Source organism: Hippoglossus hippoglossus, chromosome 16 (genome assembly GCF_009819705.1).
Source record: "Hippoglossus hippoglossus isolate fHipHip1 chromosome 16, fHipHip1.pri, whole genome shotgun sequence".
NCBI lineage: Eukaryota > Metazoa > Chordata > Actinopteri > Pleuronectiformes > Pleuronectidae > Hippoglossus > Hippoglossus hippoglossus.
The window spans coordinates 8,420,892-8,441,105 of NC_047166.1; the positions used below are offsets into that span (position 1 = coordinate 8,420,892).

At 47.0% G+C, this 20,214-nt stretch overlaps 1 protein-coding gene across 3 annotated transcripts in view; it reads right to left on the bottom strand.

The window, feature by feature from the left end:
- The window catches only part of grik5 (glutamate receptor, ionotropic, kainate 5), an 81,945-nt gene extending 62,614 nt beyond the window's left edge, over nt 1-19,331 (bottom strand). Inside the window, exons 1-4 of one of the 3 annotated variants that reach the window (XM_034610785.1) lie at nt 18,928-19,331; nt 18,465-18,615; nt 14,831-15,146; nt 13,111-13,625 (exon numbers count right to left, since the gene is read on the bottom strand). The gene's annotated coding sequence lies outside the window, so the exon portion shown is untranslated. Of the gene's footprint in view, nt 1-13,110; nt 15,147-18,464; nt 18,616-18,927 lie in introns of all 3 variants that reach the window. The other 2 variants (XM_034610789.1, XM_034610786.1) reach the window with 2 other exon arrangements.
- Nucleotides 19,332-20,214: the final 883 nt, after the last annotated feature.

The window sequence follows — 20,214 nt, forward strand, 5'->3', positions numbered from 1 at the left end:
ACATGTGCACGGAATCACATACACACAATTGCACAGTAACGCATGTGCTGTATTTATTTTTCATTATCCTTCACCTTCCCCAGAAACCTCAGTTTTCCCCCACAGCTCTTTGCTAATAGTCATCTTTCCCTCCCTCGTTCCCTCCTGAAACAAAGGTGAAGGGCACAGAAAAGAGCAGATGAGGGAGGTAAAGAGAGGGAGACTCTAATGGTGATGTTTTTCAATTGGGTTGATTTATGGCTGGCTGTTACCATTATTTTGCCATTTACTCCGGCAGACTGGAGGAACCATGGCTGGACAGCTCAACCCGGAGGGAGGGAGGGAGAGAGGGAGAGAGGGAGGGAGGGACAGCGAAAACCAGAGCCACAGGAAAGGTATGGCAGGTAGGGAACAGCGGAGAAAGATGCAGCCATGTTTTCAGGATGAAGACAGCCAGGGGCAGAGAAAGACGGCAGAGAATGAAGGAATAAAAGGTGTGAGTGGGAGAGAGATAACGAGAGGAGAGAGCAGAAGGGGCTTAATGAATGTAAGGCAATAACAATGAGGTGAGGTAAATTGTCCATTAACTCAAGGGTTCCTCATGCGTGTGTGTTGCCTGACCATAACATTCCAATTTAGCAGGTTACACTCGGATGCTTCCTGACCGGAGACATGCAAAAACGTCTTTAAGGCGCAGAGTTAGTCTGAAGTGAGACAGAGGAGGGGCGATAGAGGTGGACCGATAAGAGGCAAAAGTAAACTGTGACAGAGGAAAGAATGGAGGAGGCAGGAGAGTAAGATGGAGTGAGCGAGAGGGAGGAAATGTAGTGGCGGAGGAGAGTTAAAGGGGGGAGATAGGGAGCTGTGTATGGAGGAAATAGTGAAAGTTGAGAAAGCGAGCAAGAGGGGGAGAATGGATAATTCAACTGGAGAGGAGGAAATTCACTGGGGGACGGAGATACCATCAGTTCCTCAGATGCGGAGGGAGATGGCCACAGCACAGGGACAGGATCGAGATTTCAATACAGCCCCGAAAAGAACAGAGAGCGCCGCATTATCACACAGCAAGAAACACAATTATTACTTTGGACAGCCCCTGAGAGAGTGGAAGGGAAAACAAAGAGTGAGCCCGGGCAGCCGCAAATGACACAACAATTTGGTGGCAGAAGCGGAGTTGCGCTGGATGGGAGGTTAATCCATTTTAATTGGCCGGTGCAATCACAGGGTGCGATGAGGGAGATAATGATAGAAAGGACAAAACGACTTCCAGCTCCGACGCAGCCTAACCGGCCAAATTGACTCTGTCACATCAACGTCACTGGAGTGATTCCACGACGGATATCAAATGTCACATATCAATTAATTTTTAATGAGTTGAACAAGTGCACAGCAGGAGATAAGGCACCTCGTCCTATATGCGGGAATATTTGATGATGGCGGTGTTTGACGAAGGTGACGGCAGGCATTTGGCCACGTTTCCCGTACAGCGAACCAAACAAGATGGGACACCTGTCATTAGCACTTATAATGAGTCCGTTTGCTGTCTAACTAGCTGGTGGTGTCGCGCCAGGAGGAGCCACGCACTCTGGTTCGGCACCTTTAGCCAATAGCATGACGTATAGAATTACACTTCCTGCCCAGTGTCTTGGCAGAGGGGATAACATTTATTTGGCTACGATGGTCTGAGCAGTTTTGACAGATGTCAAGTTGAAATGATGAAACATGTCAAGAAATTATCAACAGTTCAAAGACTCTACATCAGTTCAGGTCCCCCAAAAAAAATTGTAATACGAGGATGAGTGTTTATATACTGTTTGGTTTATGCTTAAAGTGTATTTGAATGTGTCTGTGCCCATGAGTGTGTGCGAATGTGTGTGCGTGTACCTTTGTTTATTTGTTTGGATGTTGCCAATGTGTGTAGGGAAGGAAGAGACACACACACACACACACACCCACACGCACATTCACAAACACACACACTGTATAAAAAGGATTAGCTCACTATTATGAGGAGCTGTCAGATGCCTATAAGACCAAAACACATTTTCCCTCCCATCTCCCTTTAACCGATGTTGTTTAATCTCCAACCCAATCCGCCTCAGAAAGACTTAGAGGCTGTTACTGATTCCTCTAATGCTTTCAGATCAACCTTATGCTCTGACATGTATTCACTGCGCTGGGAGAAAAAAAATTCAGAAAGTGCCCCCCCCCAAAAAGAAAACCCAACACAGATTGAAAGGAAGTGAAAACTGTGTATTTCACCCTGATTGATGCAGGTTATGCAGAAGGTTATTCATAACCAGCAGCCCGACTCACTGGAGGCAATCAAACTCCTGCCAGTACATTAGCAGTTCACCAGGCACACGTTGTAATCACGACACCGCTGCACCGGGCTGCAGTGGCTTATACGGTGCTGGTTCATGTTCTCAGCCTTGGGGGGGGGCAAAACGGTGTTGATTTCTGAGTGCCTATAGATGAGTTATGATTCAGAGAGGAAAAAGCTCAGAGAGTAACGTAATTTGCACTACCGTTATCAGCGGTAATAAGACATTATCACCAGTTTGTTTCCGGCATCTGACAGAACGTGAGACGACCTATCCCTTCAAAATGGCATCGCACTCTGGAGATAATGTTTTTTTTTTTCTTTCTCAGAATTGCGCTGACAAAATAGTGTCATTAGGTAGCTGACAGGATAATTGGGAGGTAATTTTGAAATTCTGAGCAATGGATGCATAATAAAGTACAGCACATGATCGTTGCTCTTCGGCTTTGTGGAATTTTCCTTTTTAATAACCCTCCTCGTTCTCCCTCGTCGGCATGAGTAGACGAACATAAGGGTTCAAATGATAAATACCGCCAGATGAACTCGCAGGGAAAAGATCGCGGCCATGGTTGTTTTATCAAGCTCGCCTCTCGGTCTCTAATGAGCCTCACACCTTCAGCCTCGCTTTGCTTGAAAGCAAATATTCCTCATGTTTATTCAACATATGCCAATACGGGCCACTTCAAAAGATTGTCCGGTTGGCACTTTCGAGACAGTTGCTCTCCTCCTCGCTCGCTCTCGCTCTCTCTCTCCTCCTGAGTTACAGTAGCTCTCCTTGGGGCCAGCCTGCTGCACCTGTCTCCCTGCCAAGACCCGAGCTTTATTTACCGTAAAGCTTTCATACAGATAAACACAGCAACTCAGCAGCTGCAGTGCACGCACGCTCCTACACACACACACATATGCTTGTGCACTCTCACACTCTCAGATTTTGGCTTATGATCAGAGCAAAACAAAACACGCTCGCCTGCTGTGGGCTCGCCTGTTTGTTTGATTCCCGTCTTTCTTTTTTTTTTTTGGTCGATTGCTCTCGCTCGACACCTTCGCTCGTCTTCTCACCTCGTTCTCGTCTGCTCGCCGCCCGACCTCCATCTTCCTCCTCGCCGGGGGCCCCTGCGTTCCCGTGAGAAAGCAGTGGCCCGAGCTCGAGGAGGTGGTCTGAGGAGGTGGAGGCTGAGGGGAAAGGATACAGGGAGAGACCTAGCCCCCGCCTCCATCTCACCCCACCTCACCTCCTCCCCTCTTGACGGCTAATCGATGTGTTTGGGTTTCCCCCTGTGGCTGTGGCCCAGGAGGCCGGAAAGCTGAGCCCCATAAGAGCTTCACCCCTTCCTCCACGAGGGCACAGAGAAAACCAGCCCCCCTAAGCCTGGTAGATTAGCAAACCACCCGAGGATTTTACACCTTTCTGCTGAGCTATCGCTTCCTATCTCCTCTACCCCCTCCAGCCCCCCTGCCGCCAACATCCCCTCACTAGAGCAGCCTTGGAGGATGTGGTTACACACACAGCCCTTTCTCTTTATTAGCATATTTCTGAATTTGGGTTTTCTTATTGAAGTGGATCATTGTACAACAGTGTTTTAATATCAAAGCCATTGAGGGTAAATCAGGTTCCTGTTTTAATGGTGCGGCCTCCCTTAGAAAAAAAGGAGCCCTGTGCATTCTCTGCTTCCTAGCAACACTGAGTGAGACGGATACATGGAGGCAGCAAAGATGATAGCCCACAGGTAAGCATTTAGATGAATTACACACACACACACACACACACACACACACACACACACACACACACACACACACACAGACAATTACACACATTACAATCGTCCAAACGGTACTATTGATCTCTGCGGCAGCATGGCCCGACAGCCCTTATTGCCAAATGAAAACAAAGGCTGCATGTACAGTGCTGACACACACCATCAGTCACACACAGCCTGCAGCCACAATGATTACATGCTGTATGTAAATCCATTGAGCAATAAGGCAGGTTATCCCCTTTTGTGGCCCCGTTGTTATTAACATAGACAGGATATGTGCCACGGGCCAACTGCTCACGACTGATTATGTCCCATTGAGAAAAGATGGCGAAATTGGAAAATAGTGATATCGGGATGCGAGGCGACGTGAAACTTCAGGCGGTGCAAACGATGGCTGCGCTGCTGTTTGTTTAGTCCTCATCAGCTGCTGCGGCCAAAGGTCTGACATTGTCAGGTAAACAATGAATCTTCACTGGGGAAACAACATATATCTGTTAATTAGCTCCCAGGGTTGTATTTGGATTTCCACCAGAACATGATCAGCTTACGAGGCCAAAATCTTATTTTTTGATGCGTTGTTCAGATTATTCTCATCTATATTGTTATAGCTGCAGTGACTAATAGAACGGGGTTCATTTGTGGTTCTGACACTGAGAATGAACTCCAAACTGCAGATCCCCGTAGCACCACAGAGTGCTTTCCCATCTTTCAGCTCATTGTCTTGGCTTTACTGTTGATTCACTCTCATCGCTCTCAGCACACAGCTGTTTACAACTAAAAAGCATTAAAACCCCAGTGCACACTACCTGCCTAGCATTAAACAGACAAAGTTAGTGACAAGCTGGTGAACACAGCGGACCATTTAGCAGCTAAAAGGCTGGATACCTCCCCCAGGAGCTGCTGGAGAATAAAAACAGGTCTAAAAGAGAGTGAACGTGGGTCTTTTATTCTTCATGTGGCCAGATGGCTCTGAATGAATGATACAGTTGCTCTGTTGCTATCCTGCGTAAATAAATATGCAACTGTTTGATCACATGTTCACGATATAGACTTGGTGAGGCGATGATATGTCAGTGTTGTATTTAGGGATTGTGTCCGCGGTCCCACGTGGCGAGACAGTCTTTCATTTGAGGTTTAAATGCTATTCAATACAATAAAAGTCAACATAACACCTCTGTTACATTACACCAGCAATATATTCCTAATCCCCTCCCACTAATACCCATTGCTTCACAGCTTGAATCCAGCAGCTGAGACACACAATGTGTTGTGTCCCAAGTTACCCTGCTGACTTTCTTATATTATTATCTGCCGGTGACTTTTATCATCTCATTCAGCCTCGGCAGACAGCGGAGCTGAGGCCGGCTGCAGGTGCTAATAGACTGGCATCGCCTGTGTGAATCAGAGGAGTTTGTTCTCTCTCAGCCTGGATCAAAGACTGTCTCATGAGCAGCTTGAAATCCTCCGTGCCTCTCAGCATGACCACACCGCTTGTGTGAAATACATTGATTCTGGCAACCGCCGGACACCGACCTACACGCTGCTATCCATGACATCGACAGAATGGGTAGATGAAACCAACCTCCCCCCACCCCACTCCCAGCCCTGCCCCGGGGGTTGCATCGCAGGTATTACACACACATATGGGGAGCACCACACGGCTCTCATCTTGACAGATCACTCACCGTGACATGTACAGCAGGAACGCCCACGCAACATTTATATCACACATAACAAGCACTGTATGTGCATCAGCATGGCACGCGCATGCACATAAACACACACACATGCTGCGTCAGATGTTCATGTATAAACAGCAGACACACAATAAGCTCACATATGCTAACAGCTCGTCAATATTTTGAGTCCGAACGCGGTTCGTCACGTGCCCATGTGGCATATGGTGCTTTGTGTTTGATGAGAAGTCGCTGCGGCAGGAGATCCAGAGAAAGGCATGAGATGAATTAGTCGAGCTTTACACTTTGATTCCCGAGCAAGTGAATGTAGCTCAGGAGGAGCTGAAATAAACACTGGTCAAACAGCTCTGTGGAATAAATCAAGTTTCACTGAACCAGAGACAAAAAAAAAATTGTTTTTCATTTCAACTAAGCCTCTTGGATGATGTGCTCGTTCAGCTTAAGTGGAGAAGAAAACTAACGCCCCCCCAGGAAGGTGTTAAACCGTTTAAAGAGTTACTTTTCTTTGGTGAAGCTTTTTTTTACTTTATGTCACGCTCCCCCTCCATATGAGCCTAATTGCAGTCAACACTCACATCCCTGGGTGTCTGCTGTTGTTATTCATCTGAGCTCATCTGAAAGTTATACCTCAAAAAAAGGCAACGATGCAAATAATATGCTGCTATTTCATGACACGTCTGTGAATGTGGGTGCAGCAGGGGGCAGTGGCGGGGGTTGACATCACAGCCAAGTTTAGACTCAGCAGGGAAAAAAATGCTGCCATATTTTCCATAAACCCGGCGCACATTTGTGAAAATCTAAAGTCCATAAAGCCACAAATGAGTTAATCAATCACATCTGTTGTATTTTTAAAATTTGGTTATAATGACATGATATGAGGCCATTTGGAGTATCGAGTTTCATCGAGTCAATTAAATATTCAGCAGTGTAAAATCCGGCAGTAGCCCATAATCAACGGCTGCATCACCGTTTGAACCGAGCCAGCTGAGCCAGAAATGACTTGCATGTTAATACCAAACCCTGATTGGTGGAGTCACAATCCCAAAATACAAACACACAACGAGACTCTCAGTGCAAGATGTCGTGACTAAATGTGGCCTTACATTATACTGCATCATAATTCAAAGTCCAGTATCAGTGGGCCACAGCTTTGGCTGTTTGCAATTGTTAATGAATGATGGAAAAAAACTGTGAGGCTGAAAAAGAGCAGGAGAGAGATGAATAATCCGTTAAAAGGTAACAGGCTTCTCTACAAGTGAATCCACCTGTTTTAAAGATGCTTAAAGAGGGCTTGATGTATCTGCTAGTGACATGAGCAAGTTGAATTTAATTGGGACATTTTGCACCGACATTTCCGAATCTTTATTTCCTATGAATAATTTATTTTCTGTTTTAAAGAATAGATTGCGGTGTAATAATCATAACTCTTAGCACTAATGTTTCCTCCTGTGTAAGGGGAAGACGAGTCTATTGGCAACTGGTACAAACCTTAATTATGAGCAAAATGTCTAATGAAAAATGGACCACACTGTAGAAGCCTGTGTGAAGAGGAATTTCACCCGGAGTGAAAGGTTGAGCACAGTTATCTTCAGGTAGATTGTCATTAGCTACAGATGCGAGCATGTTTCATCATGTTCTAGATGAGGAAGAGATTTATTTTTTATGAGATTCAAGCAGGGTGGCACGGTGGTGCAGTGGTTAGAACTGTGGCCTCACAGCGAGAAGGTTTCCAGTTTGAATTCCAACTCATATCCAAAGACATAACGTTTGGATTAAGGTGAATTGGAGACTCGAAATTGACGGTGTATGTGTGGTTGTGGCTGACAAATCTTGCTTCAACTACTGCGACTGTATATTTGGTGCAAGTCCATATGGACGCTGCACTCCTGTTTCCATTGGCTCTCAATGTAGGTACAGCACAGTGAGAAGCAGCAGGCAGCCGAGCATGAAAAGTCACAGTCAGTGCTGTTGATGAGCTGAAGTTCGAACCCCCAGCTCTCTCTCTTTCAAACCTGATGCTCCACCAACCAAAATCTAAAGTAATGCGCGGAGCGGCCTGTTGAATGTTCAGAATGTCCTTCTCTAATGGATGTTATCATGTTGGAGTCGCAAAATGTGGAACAAATTTAGGAAAATAGCGAAAAGCATGAGAGCGAAGAGCAGAGGCAGCCGTCAGCCGTCATGCGGAACAAAGAACGACCGTATTCAAGTTGAAATGATATCTGATCTCATTTTTAAAGAAAAGACGGACTTGATCCGAGTCCACTGTCTTTTAATGACCTCCTCAGAGAGAAGCGATACCTGTAGAAATCATGACAAGTACCATTAGTACAGTGTGATTTTAAATGCCGCTCAGCAGGAGCCGCGCTGGAACATTGAAATGTAAAACAGACTCACCAGACCAAGGCTGACAAAGCTGTTACCTGAACCACTTGTGAACAATTTCTCACACTGAAGCAGTTATGTAGAATTGTAACAGAGTGGATGAACAATGCCAGGCGGCTTCCAGACTTTAACCTGATACTGTCGTCAAACTGTTTTACCTCAGGGTTTTAAAACATCTCCAGGAAAAGGGCTCGCCCGACAGATACACGTATCATTTCAATATACTGTGGTATATAATTTATACCAGGGTGACTGACAATAATTGAATTTCTGATCAGAACAGTCACCCCTGAAATATGTCCTCGCCATCCTATATCGCTAAATAAAATAAATTAAACCAGAGGCCATTTTCAAGGCCAATGACGGTTTTCTCAGACAGTGCAAACTTACAATTTTTGATTACCTGAAACAGAAATACCAGAAAAGTTATTAACTTCAATCTTTCTGCATAATCCCTGCAAGCTGCACATGCATGTGACAAGAGCCGCATAATTCATCTCTTTCTATATTATCCTATATATTCTATAATATATATATCAATCAACCCTCGTATTTGAAAACAGTGTAGTAAAATACACCTACTTTGCAAAGTTGGGGAAACAGATGTGAATATGTAAAGTTAAGCAGTCAGACTCTATTCGGCCTAATTAGAAAGTGTTTTCTATTCTGTTTTAATTACTCTATCATGTGATTTGATGTTAATTCTGCCCACAGGAGTCGGCTTTGTGTGTACACGCGTCTGAATGAATACAACAAGTGAACGAGGCGAGCTGTGACGACCGCAGCTGAAGCTTAAAACATGAGGAGCCCGGTGACATAAGCAAACCCTCTGGTAAGAATGAAGAAATTGACAGGCCTAATGAGCAGTCATGCCACCATGAAAACAACACGCAACACTACCCAGAATGCCGTTCGCCCAGCCTTGCCATATTCTCTCGGGGAAAAGTCCTGAAGTGACCTGGGATCAGGCTTATCAGCCCTTGTCACTTACACACTGACACGAGGCCGCGGCGATCCAGCAGCGAAACATTATAGCTATGACTCCCTGAGCCTCTGCCAGCCGGCTGATTAGGACGAGCCGGGTCTGATCACCTGAGCCTCCGACCGCATTACAATTACACTGACGGAGTGGAGACCTTTTCTACTAATGCTAATGCAGAAGAGTGTCACTGCCGTCTTTCCTGCTGTCCTGGGTCTAACTCCAAATACACAAAAGCCGTTTAAGTAACTGTACATGTATACAAACAATCCCACTTCCACCCGGTTCACACACATTATACACATTGCTTTTATCTTCTTGCAATCCGATCTTAATGACTCCATTAACTGGGAGGCCATTAGCGGCATTCACTTTATGGCCAACCAAACAGCCCAGCCGGGAACACATTACGGAAAGGGCATGTGTGTCCTAATGTCCACTTCTTGTCACCGTCCTTACACACACGCGCACACACACATACACACACACACGCTCATACGCTTGCTCAATCTTTTCCCCCCAAGGCCAGCTAGCCTGAAGCAAGCAGGAGTGGACAAACGACTAAGCAAACAGGGAGATCTTTTGTGCTCCATTAGGCGATGAGGAGCAAAGGTTTAGTGCATGCAGCAGTGTCTCGCGCTGGTGGTCAAGCGGGCGGAGGGTTGAAGGCAGATGAAACCGAAGTGCTGCTCGGTGTTAGAAGAGATCTCGCATCCCAAATTAGCCCCGGCCCGCTTTGGAGCAGTAGCTGTCTGAAACACTTGAGGGATGAACTGTCATGCGAGAGGCATCGTGGGGCAGAATAGCAGCAGCCAGTCACAGCAATGACTCGACAAGGAAATGATGGATTCAGCGTCGATGACAGTCCGACGATTATCTGCTGTAACTGTACACGATGATCCTTTTCAGGAGGGTTAAACATTTCCCGCTACATTACAGCACAGTTGAAAAAAAAAAAAAGCTGCTGACCACCTTTGACGGAAGAACAGATGCTCCCACCAAAGAACTGTGAAATGATTAATGATGCAAACGGTGTGACATTGTGCATTTGTACAAACAATAACACGAGAGGGAAATGAGTATGGAACAATAATGTCAGGCGCGAGGAAAAGGGGGGGAAATAAAAATCGGAACCAGCAATTAGCAAATCTAACCCTGAGGGGAGATGTGATCACTGATCTGAAAGGACCTAACTGGTACAAACAGGGGCAACGGGAAGCTCAACATGAAAGATCGTCTTATGAGCCATGTGCACTTCTGCCACAATTCAGACCGAGTGGAGTGAAATGATTGGAGCGTACTGTACCAGCGCAGCACACCGCCGCAGTGAAAAGGATTTTAAAGAGTCACACAAACGTGAAAAACAGATAATTTGGCACATCTTCTCCATATCGCGTCTGCGTTTCTGCACGTCTGGACTCGCTGAGCGGAGCGCGCGCCTTTCAACATGGATGCTTTTTGACTGGAGCTGTACGGGTTCTTCGCTGTGACTCACACAGTTACATTGTGACCACGGGGGCTCGGCTGGGAGCGCCCGGGATCAGAGTTCATTCCATGTCACTGAAGCAAATGCTCTTCATGACATGTACATGGAACCTCCAGTAGATGACAAATGTGCTGCACAGGAACGGAAACCGAAATGAATGGTTGCCAACTGCGAGTGGTTGCGGGCTGTTTGAAGTTTGTGCTGTGTGTCATAATTCATGGATTTCGTTTTTGTGCCCTCAGCTCCGGTTTGTTATTTGTTACTCTTACACTACACTATCAAGCTAAATGCATCTTTTCCGTTCCCTGCTCCAAGCTAATCTTTAGCCCGACAGGCAAATGGTTGCTCCTGCTGAGAGGAAAATGGAGATGCTTCATATCTCATGGGAGGGGGGTTTGAACCAAGCCCAACCCTGATATTACTGCAGTTGGTTTCAGACGGTTGTGCTTTACTTCCGCTGAGCAGCACTGGACAGCGGCTGCCGCTGCCTGCATGTTTTGCCCTCTCTCTCTCTCTCTCTCTCTCTCTCTCTCTCTCTCTCTCTCTCTCTCTCTCTCTCTCTCTCTCTCTCTCTCGGGGAGGGAGACCATTTATCAACGACCAGAAGAACACGTATCGATGTGTTACATAGCCGGGGAATTCAGCTTTTATTACACTTTAAACTGCAAGGTCAACTTGGCAGGAATCTGTGTCAAAGCTGTCAAGTGCAAAAACATGAAACAAATAGCCCACCCAGAGGATGCGGAGTAAAACATTGAGATAAGGGGCGGACGTGTCACCGAGAGACCCTTGGTTTATGTTTACACATGTGATATCGAGTAATATACTGAGTGCTGTCCCCGTTCACTTGTGCTTTGTTTTTGCCCCTTTGGAGCTGACAGTGCAAAAGATAAGACACGGAAATTTACGGCACATTACTGATGATCCATTGGAGAAGAAAACATCTGGAGCCTTTTGTTTATGGCCACTTGTCCCCAACTCTTTCACTCAGCGACAAGCAGGGAAACCATGTTGTGCAGCGCGGCCTCTCGTGACACTGTAATGTAGTCAGTGCTGTCGAGCCTTTGATGCCATCATATGCCACTGCTCCTCCTCCCTTCTCCGGGCTCTCTGACAGTGACAAAGGGGATCGGCAGCAGTGTGTTATCAGTGTGCAGCTGCAGTAATCGTATTATTTAGTAATCTTAATTCTGAGTGGCTGACCAACAGTGTGAACAAAGCGGGGCCTTGCTAAGCCCATCAGAGTGCTCCCATGGAGCAGAGGTCTTTTCCTGCTCCACAGCCCCTCTAGACCCACACACTCCCTTTCCCCTCTCTGTTTCTCACCCTCCCTCCTCTACGTGTCCTCCTCTCTGTTGCTTTTCGGTCTCACACTCACTCTCATCCCCCTCTTCTCCTCTTGTTCCTCTATCTCCAGAATGTTTGTCAGTCTCTCTCCCTCGCTTTCCCCCCTTTCCTTCCCTTTTTTTCCCTCCACCCTCCCCATCTTTCCGTCTCCGTAACGCTCTGAGCTGGGAGTTTGTGTAATGGCGTTATTCACAGTTCATTGGTCTGTTTGAAGGGACTATCTTGATTGAGCGTCTCCCGGTGCAGGGGCCTGGTGACTGTGGGAGTCTATAAAGATGTGGATGTGTCCGCGGAGATAGATGGCCTTAGCAATATGCAGGACATTGCAGGGGCTAGCTCGCCATATAGGCTTTCATTCAAGGAAACACATAGGGAGATAAGAAAGAGGCTGAAAGAATATGCAGCTGGGGCATAATGCTCAGGGCATTAGATGTGAAATGGAGGCAACAAAGAACTAGTCAGGGAATCAGAGTCATTCTCATTAGCTGGTTCACCCTCTTCAGTTTTAGCCCCCCCATCCCCTCTCCATCTCACCCTAATGAATGCAGTGCACAGTACACTGACACAGAACCCAAAAAATGCTCTGAGAAGCAAAAATACTCACCACTAATTAGTTCAAATTAACCCCAGGACCAATATGTAGGCTTGTGCACACAGACACACACACACAGAGAGAGAAAGGCACCTCCCTTTCCTCTTTCTGACACCACTCTGATGCTGTTGTAAGCTTGGCTGTAAGATCAAAATCTCTTTCTTTGGCAGAAATACACACACTCTCACACACACACTCACACTCTCTCACACACACTCACACACACAGACACACACACTCACATTCACACACACTCAAATTGCCTGGGGCAGAGGAAAGCACAGGAAAGCAAATCCGCTGCGAAGACACCATAAAACCAACACTTCAGAAAAACGGACCTCGTCTGTGTTTCTGCATGCGTGAGGTGAATGCAGGCTAATGACATGCAGGTAACATGTGAATACACACACACGCACGCGCACACACGCACGCGCACACACGCACACACACACACACACACACACACACACACACACACACACACACACACACACACACACACACACACACACACACACACACACACACACACACACACAGAAGGAGAGAGAGTCCTACTTACGGAATGAATCAGATGGTATCAGAAGCACTGTGCCATACTATTGCTGTAGTGGTGAGTCAACACAGGCGTTGAGATCTGAGGCCACAGGGTTTCAGCACTTTGAGCCGAGCAGGGGCTGCTGGGGGGGGCGGGGGGGGGGAGTCAGTGGGGTTCACACTGTATAGATAGAGGAAACCTAGAGGATTCCAGTGTTTATGTTCAGATGGAGGAAATGAATCCCTTAAAGATCAAGGCAAGAAAATCAACAATTGAGAAAAAGGAGAGGTTCAATTCTTTGTACAATGAGGAATTGACTGGGCCAGTGTTTTTCTTCCCTCTGTCTGTTACCTCTTAGGGGGGAAAAAGCCCCAAAAAATGAAGGATAGAAATAGCAAGAGTCCGTCTTGACAGAAAAAAAAAGGGAAGAGGTGAAAAATGTGTCAATCAAAGTAGGTGTCCACCTTTCCTCTTACGCTGTCTCTTTCTGCTTTCCTCTGTCTGCCCACCTCTTGTTTTCCTCAGGATTGCGCAGGGGCCTACGAGCAGAGGAACACCGGCATCAGAAAAACCAATCACCTCGCCAGACGACGAGAGAACATAAAGGAGTAAATGACAAGCAGATGAGGGGGAGGATTTTCAACACCTGCTCTCTCTCCGTTTCTCCCTCTCTCCCTCTCTCTCTCTCTCTCTCTCTCTCTCTCTCTCTCTCTCTCTCTCTCTCTAACCTGTATTTCCCTCTCTAGTAACAGCCCCCTCCCTCTCCACCTGTTTTTTCAGAGCATGGGCTTGCCACAGTAGAAACTGGAGTGGATGCAGAGGAAGTGAGATTCTCCACCAACTACAAACACGGGGACGCTCCTCTTCTTCCTTTTCTCGCCTTCTCTCTGTCTTTTCCTCGCACACTGCATGGAATGACAATGAATCACATGCTGTCGACTGTGCCGGCACTGGATGTCTGCCTGGCTCGCAGCCTGACACTTGGAATCGGCTGCGTCTTCCTGTCTGTCTGTCTGTCTGTCTAACCGGCCTCAGAGCTTGTCTCTCATTCGCTATAGCTGTCTGTTTACCAGGCCATCCCTCAGTCCGTCTCCCTGCCAAACACTAAGATGCAGACCAGGCAGGTGCAGGGGGTCATAACCCAACTGGGCTGCTCAAGTGCCCCCCCTGGTGTATATCCTGGCCCCTCCCCTACCCATTGCGCTAACTAGCCTCCGACACGACACAGACGAATTAGAAAGAGATTGGGAGTCTCGGGGAAGGTTTCCAACAATCCTATTTAATTCTCAATCTTTCTTTTCTTGTCTTCCCTTCTTTCTCTCTACCTGTTTCACTCTATTCCTCCGCTCTTTCTTTCTCCTCGGTGCCAGTCTCCCCGCTCGTTATCTATTCTGGACAGTCTGTCCCTCTTCACTCTCCGTCACAGAGGGAGGACGGAGAAGAATGGAGCTGCTTTATAATGTATTTTTTCCGCAATGTGTGAGAAAGATGGTCAAAAAAAATGGGATAAAGAGAAGTTGTTGTTTTTTTAATTGTTCTTTTGAAAAAAATTTAAAAAATGCAAACCCTCCTCTCTGACAATAAATTAGAACAGAAAGCTTCTGGAGAGGGGATTTTTCAATTACTTGCTTTTGCCCACAGGCCAATCTGGCAAAGTTGCCCAGCTCTGAGGTGTGCACAAAAGTGTGGTGATCTCAAAAGGATATCCGGTCGATAAATCCGGACATGTCCAAAAGCTCCATACCATTGCTCGAGCATCACTGCAGTCCTATTTCATATCTCGTGAAGAAGCTCAGTTGTGCGCGCAACAGGTTGATTTGTTTGTTGTCGATTCCTCTGAGGCTTGTCACCGTCTGCTTATCTCTGCTTCCTGTCGGCAGCCTCCGGTGTCGCTGAATGGCCGGTTCAACCTCAACTCTGCAGGCCGAGCCCTCGCTGGGATGGTTCAAGCTGATGTTTGGAGTCGGCGGAGGCAGTTAGGTGTGGAAAGCTAGTCGCTGGAGGGTCCATGTTGGCTTCCATGTTGCCCATTTGGTGTCCATCTCTGCAAGTCCTCAGATCTGGAAGGAGAGGTAGAGCAGAGGCAAAGTAGAGGGGAGAGAGAGGGGAGAGTGCGTGAAAGGTTAGCATGGTGACATTTGTGTCACTCTGCCTTATCGCATACGTCATTCTCCTCCTTGTCACTCTCCGCCCTGCCTGTCGTCCCGCTGTCTATTCCGTCCTTGTCACTCTTCCTCCCGACTTTGCTGCTTGTTTGCTCCTTCCTCCTCTCCGCCCGCTCTATCATTTGATCCTTTCTCACTCTCCCAACAAGCTCATCTCCAAACACTGCACCCCCCTCCCCCTCCCCATCGTCACATCTCTCCTCTGTTCCCTCCATCCAATTTTACATCCGCACCTTTCATCCAATCATTTCTGCTGTCTTTTTTTCTTCGATTCCAAAGCAAGCCGTCCATCACACACCACAGTATCCAAGAGGAGACGCATGTGAGGCAGAGCAGTGAAGAGCAGCGAGAGACCTCTCACTGGTGAATGTGCCTGAGGTGGCTGGAGGACTGCAGTCCAGGTTCATAGGTACAACACACACATGACTGATGTCGACCAGGGCTGTCACTCTAATTCCAGATTCAAGTTTGTGTATGAACATGGGAGAGAGTTTAATATTCATGATCTGATCTAATTCAAACTGACTAGAGCAGAAATAGGTGTCTGTCTGAACTATTGCATGGCCTACTGCCCTCAGTTGTTGTTTTCTTTACTGGAGCAAAGAGGAGAAAACTAGTGAGCCATGCTGAATGGATAATTAGGACACCAAAACATGAGACGCACAGGGAGTAGGCTACCTTACTCTAATATTCAAGTGAGGCGGCACAAATGAACAGAACCAAGTTAATTCTGAATCATTTCAGCTTTACACTATATGGGCTGTGCTCGAATTATAGCAGTTACAACAAATGCTATTTGTTAAACAAAATTTTTTGAATGGACAGAATTTGCTTTGTCTCAGATGGATTGAGAAAACGCACAACACAGGGATTACAGTTACAGTTTTAATTAAGTTAGAATTCGAATAAACTTACTCTTCAAAATGTCTTATTTAAAAGAAGCAAGTGCGTCTTTATTTATTTATTTGCTTAATTCGTTATTTATTCGTCTTTTGTTCCACAGTTGCACGCAAATGTGTTTTTGATTTTTACTGTTCATTCATTTTTCTTTAGGGATTTTAGTGAAAATGCAACAAATTCAATCTTTCAAATGAAAGAATAAGCAGCTTTATTGAACATTTTTTTAATATAAATAACAAATAAGTAGCAGAATTTTGAAAAGCATTGATGAAAACATAGAAAAGTAGAGCGGCCTCTTAACTTTTTAAAATTGCATTGCATTTCAAACTGATTTTGGATTAGATAAGTTTTCTCCTGTGTTTCAGGCAGTATTTGAGACCGTTCACAGCGATGGTAGGTTGTTGTGCTCTCGTGTATTTAATCTGTGTTTACAAATTTACCTTTTAGGAGTCAGCACTGATCTGATTTAGTTCTTACTTTGATCAAATCTTCAGCTCCGCAACACATTTTGTCACAATTATGTATCCTTCTATTTTGTGCCAAGACATCTCTTCAAACGAACAACGTTCCAGACAGACAGTGAAGCCTGCAGATGACAGATGGCAAAACTAATTTTCACCTGAGCTTCGACAGATTCCTGTTGAGTTTCTTCTTTTTTCTTCTCCATTTCTTTATATCTCACGCCTGCTTTACTCAAAGAGCTCGCCTCAATCTAAAGACAGCAGCGGGAAGTCAAACCTCAGCGCTCAGCGTTCAGCGCTCAGCGTCTCACCTCTGTTACTATGCAACAGTTTGCACCTGTTGAATATGTAAGAGTCATTATTTCTGAATTCTCGCTCGCCGCTCGCCACTGAGTGATGAATGCCTTCTGAATTTAGAAGAGCGCGGAGAATGCATGGGTTTCTCTAAAAGTAGATGTCATTATTTTCTCTTTTAAGAGAACAGAACAAAATCATTAAATCGGTTTGGCGACTCGTTCCCGTTTCCCAGAGTCCACTGAGATGATGTTCCATTTAAAATGAAACATTAGAGGCCATTCAGTGTATCAGCTCCAATCAATGGCTGTGTGGATAGATATGACCTTCCTGTGACACCCATATCCTCCTGGGACCAGTTAGGATGAGACCATGTGTGTATTTGGCTCAATGGTTAGGTGAGTGCTCAGCATCCGCCTGTGTGTGTTTGTGAGTGTGTATGTGTGTGTGTGTGTGTGTGTGAGTGTGTGCACGGGCATAGCCTTTGTTGGCACCATTAGCACTCTATTGTGTCGCAGGTGTGAAAAGACGTAGGTGGGTGTGAATTAGTGTGCAGAAGGTATGTCAGCGAGCAGTGCAGAAAGGTGTGTGTGTGTGTATGTGTGTGTGTGTGTGTGTGTGTGTGTGTGTGTGTGTGTGTGTGTGTGTGTGTGTGTGTGTTTGCATGTACGTATGTGTCACAGCTGTCACGCCTGAAGCAATTAAACACACTGATCTACAACACAACCTTACGTTCCACCAATCCGACACACCGAGGCTGAACACATACCTCTGCCCTCCCTGCATTGTGTCACAGTCGTGCACACATAAAACGCTATAAAAGAGAGAGTGATTGACACGGACACAGTAAACCTAACACACACACACACACACACACACACACACACACACACACACACACACACACACACACACACACACACACACACACACCCAGCATCTCCAGTCATTGCCCTTGTCAGGCAAGAGACTCAGAACGTCTTCGGTGAGTCTGAATTCAAACAGAATATAGAGAGGAGATCGAAGAGACCAAGAGCAGGATGGAGGCGAGGAAGGGGGGGGGGGGTGACACAGCCAAAGTGGGCAAGGGAGAGAGGGAGCCAAAGAGGGAGAGGGAGAGAGAAGGGGAGAAGGGGGGAGAGAGAGAGAGACGCAACAAATTGAAGTGAGGCATTCAGATTCCATCCAAATCCATCAAAGCGGACAGGCCTGTTTATGTCTGGATGTGGTGGGGTGGTGGTGAGGGGGTGGGTGGGTGGGTGGGGGGGGGAGTGGATGCTGCATGAAAAAGAGGAAGGAAGGAGGGATGGAGGGAAACAGGTGGAGGAGTGGTGGGGAAGGTGGGCTGGACAGAATGAATGGGTGAAAGACACAAGGAAACGAAGGGAGAGTCCATCAGAGGTGAAAATGCTGCGAACGCCACTGCGGGTTGTGGATGAAGAGGGGGGGGGGGGGGGGTAGCAGACAAAAAGACAGGAGGAACAAGAGAAGGAAAGATGAAAGAGAATGAAATGAGAGGCAAAAAGGGGGAGAAGGAAGGAGAAGGAAGGACACTCACCCATTTCAGCGGGCTCTCCACAGGCAAGCACAATCCCTGCTCTGTGATCCCATCCTGGGGAAAGGCGCAGCGAGATCCTGGAGCTCCCTCCACTGAATACCAATGGGGCTGCTATTATCAGCTCACACACACATCCACACACACACCGGCACTGAGGAGCACAAAAAAGGCACAAACACACAGAGTCAAGTCCGGGGTTAGTTGTTTAAATGAGAAAAAGAGGAACAAAAAAAGCTGTCCAGTGATGCAGACAGCAAATCACAATAGAAGACACATTGCAGCACAAGTGAATTTGCATTCCCCTCTTCCATTTTCTCCCTTTTCTCTTTCTCCATGAAAAAAACCCCATCAGAGGCTGTGCACAAGCCAGAGGCATCAATCCACACACACACACACACAGACACACACACACACAAACACAAACACACACACACTGGCATTTGCAGCCTATGTAAATACTTACTGAGCATATATTCAATCCCAGCGAGTCCCACGGTCGACTCCTATTCTGACTCACAGCTCCTCGGCTCTGCGAGGGTGTTGGAGAGAAATGAGTTGTCCGCTGTGCTCCCTTCCCTCCCAGTGGGCTCCTCGCCGCGCTGTGTGATGCGGGGATGAGAGGATGTGAAGGCAGACTCCTGGTCCTCCCTGATGCTCCCCTCACATGCAGCGTACATCCAGCTCTCCTGTATCCATTTGTTGATTCAGGTCCAATCCGTGCATGCGCCTCTGCCCGTGGACTTCACTGTGATTCACCGACACGCGACGAACGCCGTTCACTTAGTCCCCCTCCCCTTCTGTGTCTCCGGCTCTGTCTCTCTCCCCCCCCCCCTTGCTCAATGGTACACCCATACATCTCCTTGGCTTTCTCCAATCTAATCAGTGCTCTCTCTCTCTCTCTCTCTCTCTCTCTCTCTCTCTCTCTCTCTCTCTCTCTCTCTCACACTGCACCCTCCCATTCTCTCTCCTCCCTCCTTTCCTCCTCCTGCCCAACACCCACCCCTTACTCTCTCTCTCTCTCTCTCTCTCTCTCTCTCTCTCTCTCTCTCTCTCCCTCCTAGGTATTTTTCTCAAGAGAATATCAACCCACACCCCCTCACACCCCCACCCCCCCCCCCCCCCCCCCCCCCCCCCCCCCCCCCCCCCCCCCCCCCCCCCCCCCCCCCCCCCCCCCCCCCCCCCCCCCCCCCCCCCCCCCCCCCCCCCCCCCCCCCCCCCCCCCCCCTTTCCCTCTGTCAGTCTCTGCGATAAGCATTTGAAATAAGGGTAAAGGTGAAAAAAAGAAAAACTGGCCATGAAGAAAACACACACACTCACACACACTATCTGAAACAGACAGAGGGTGAGAGAGGGAGAGAGAGTAATCATAGGGATGTGTTACAGTCCTGGCCAAGCTAAACCACCCTGACAGAATTTGACATGGCTACATGCTCAGGGTGACAAACACTATCACACCACCACACAAATCGCCCCATACCCCGATGACACACATCACGCACTGTCGCACATAAACATATATACATATCAACACACACACATGAACACACACAGAGCAGAATCAGATGTAAACACATTGGGGCTGGCACTCTGAGGCACATATTGACATAATGTCACTCATACACAAAAAGGGGAAGGACAGGTTTACACACACACACACAGGCATTAAGGTGTGTCTGATTAGCTCATATGGTGCAGACAGTTCTGTATTGTAACCAAGTCAAGATCTGTATTTTTACTCTACCTGAGTGTT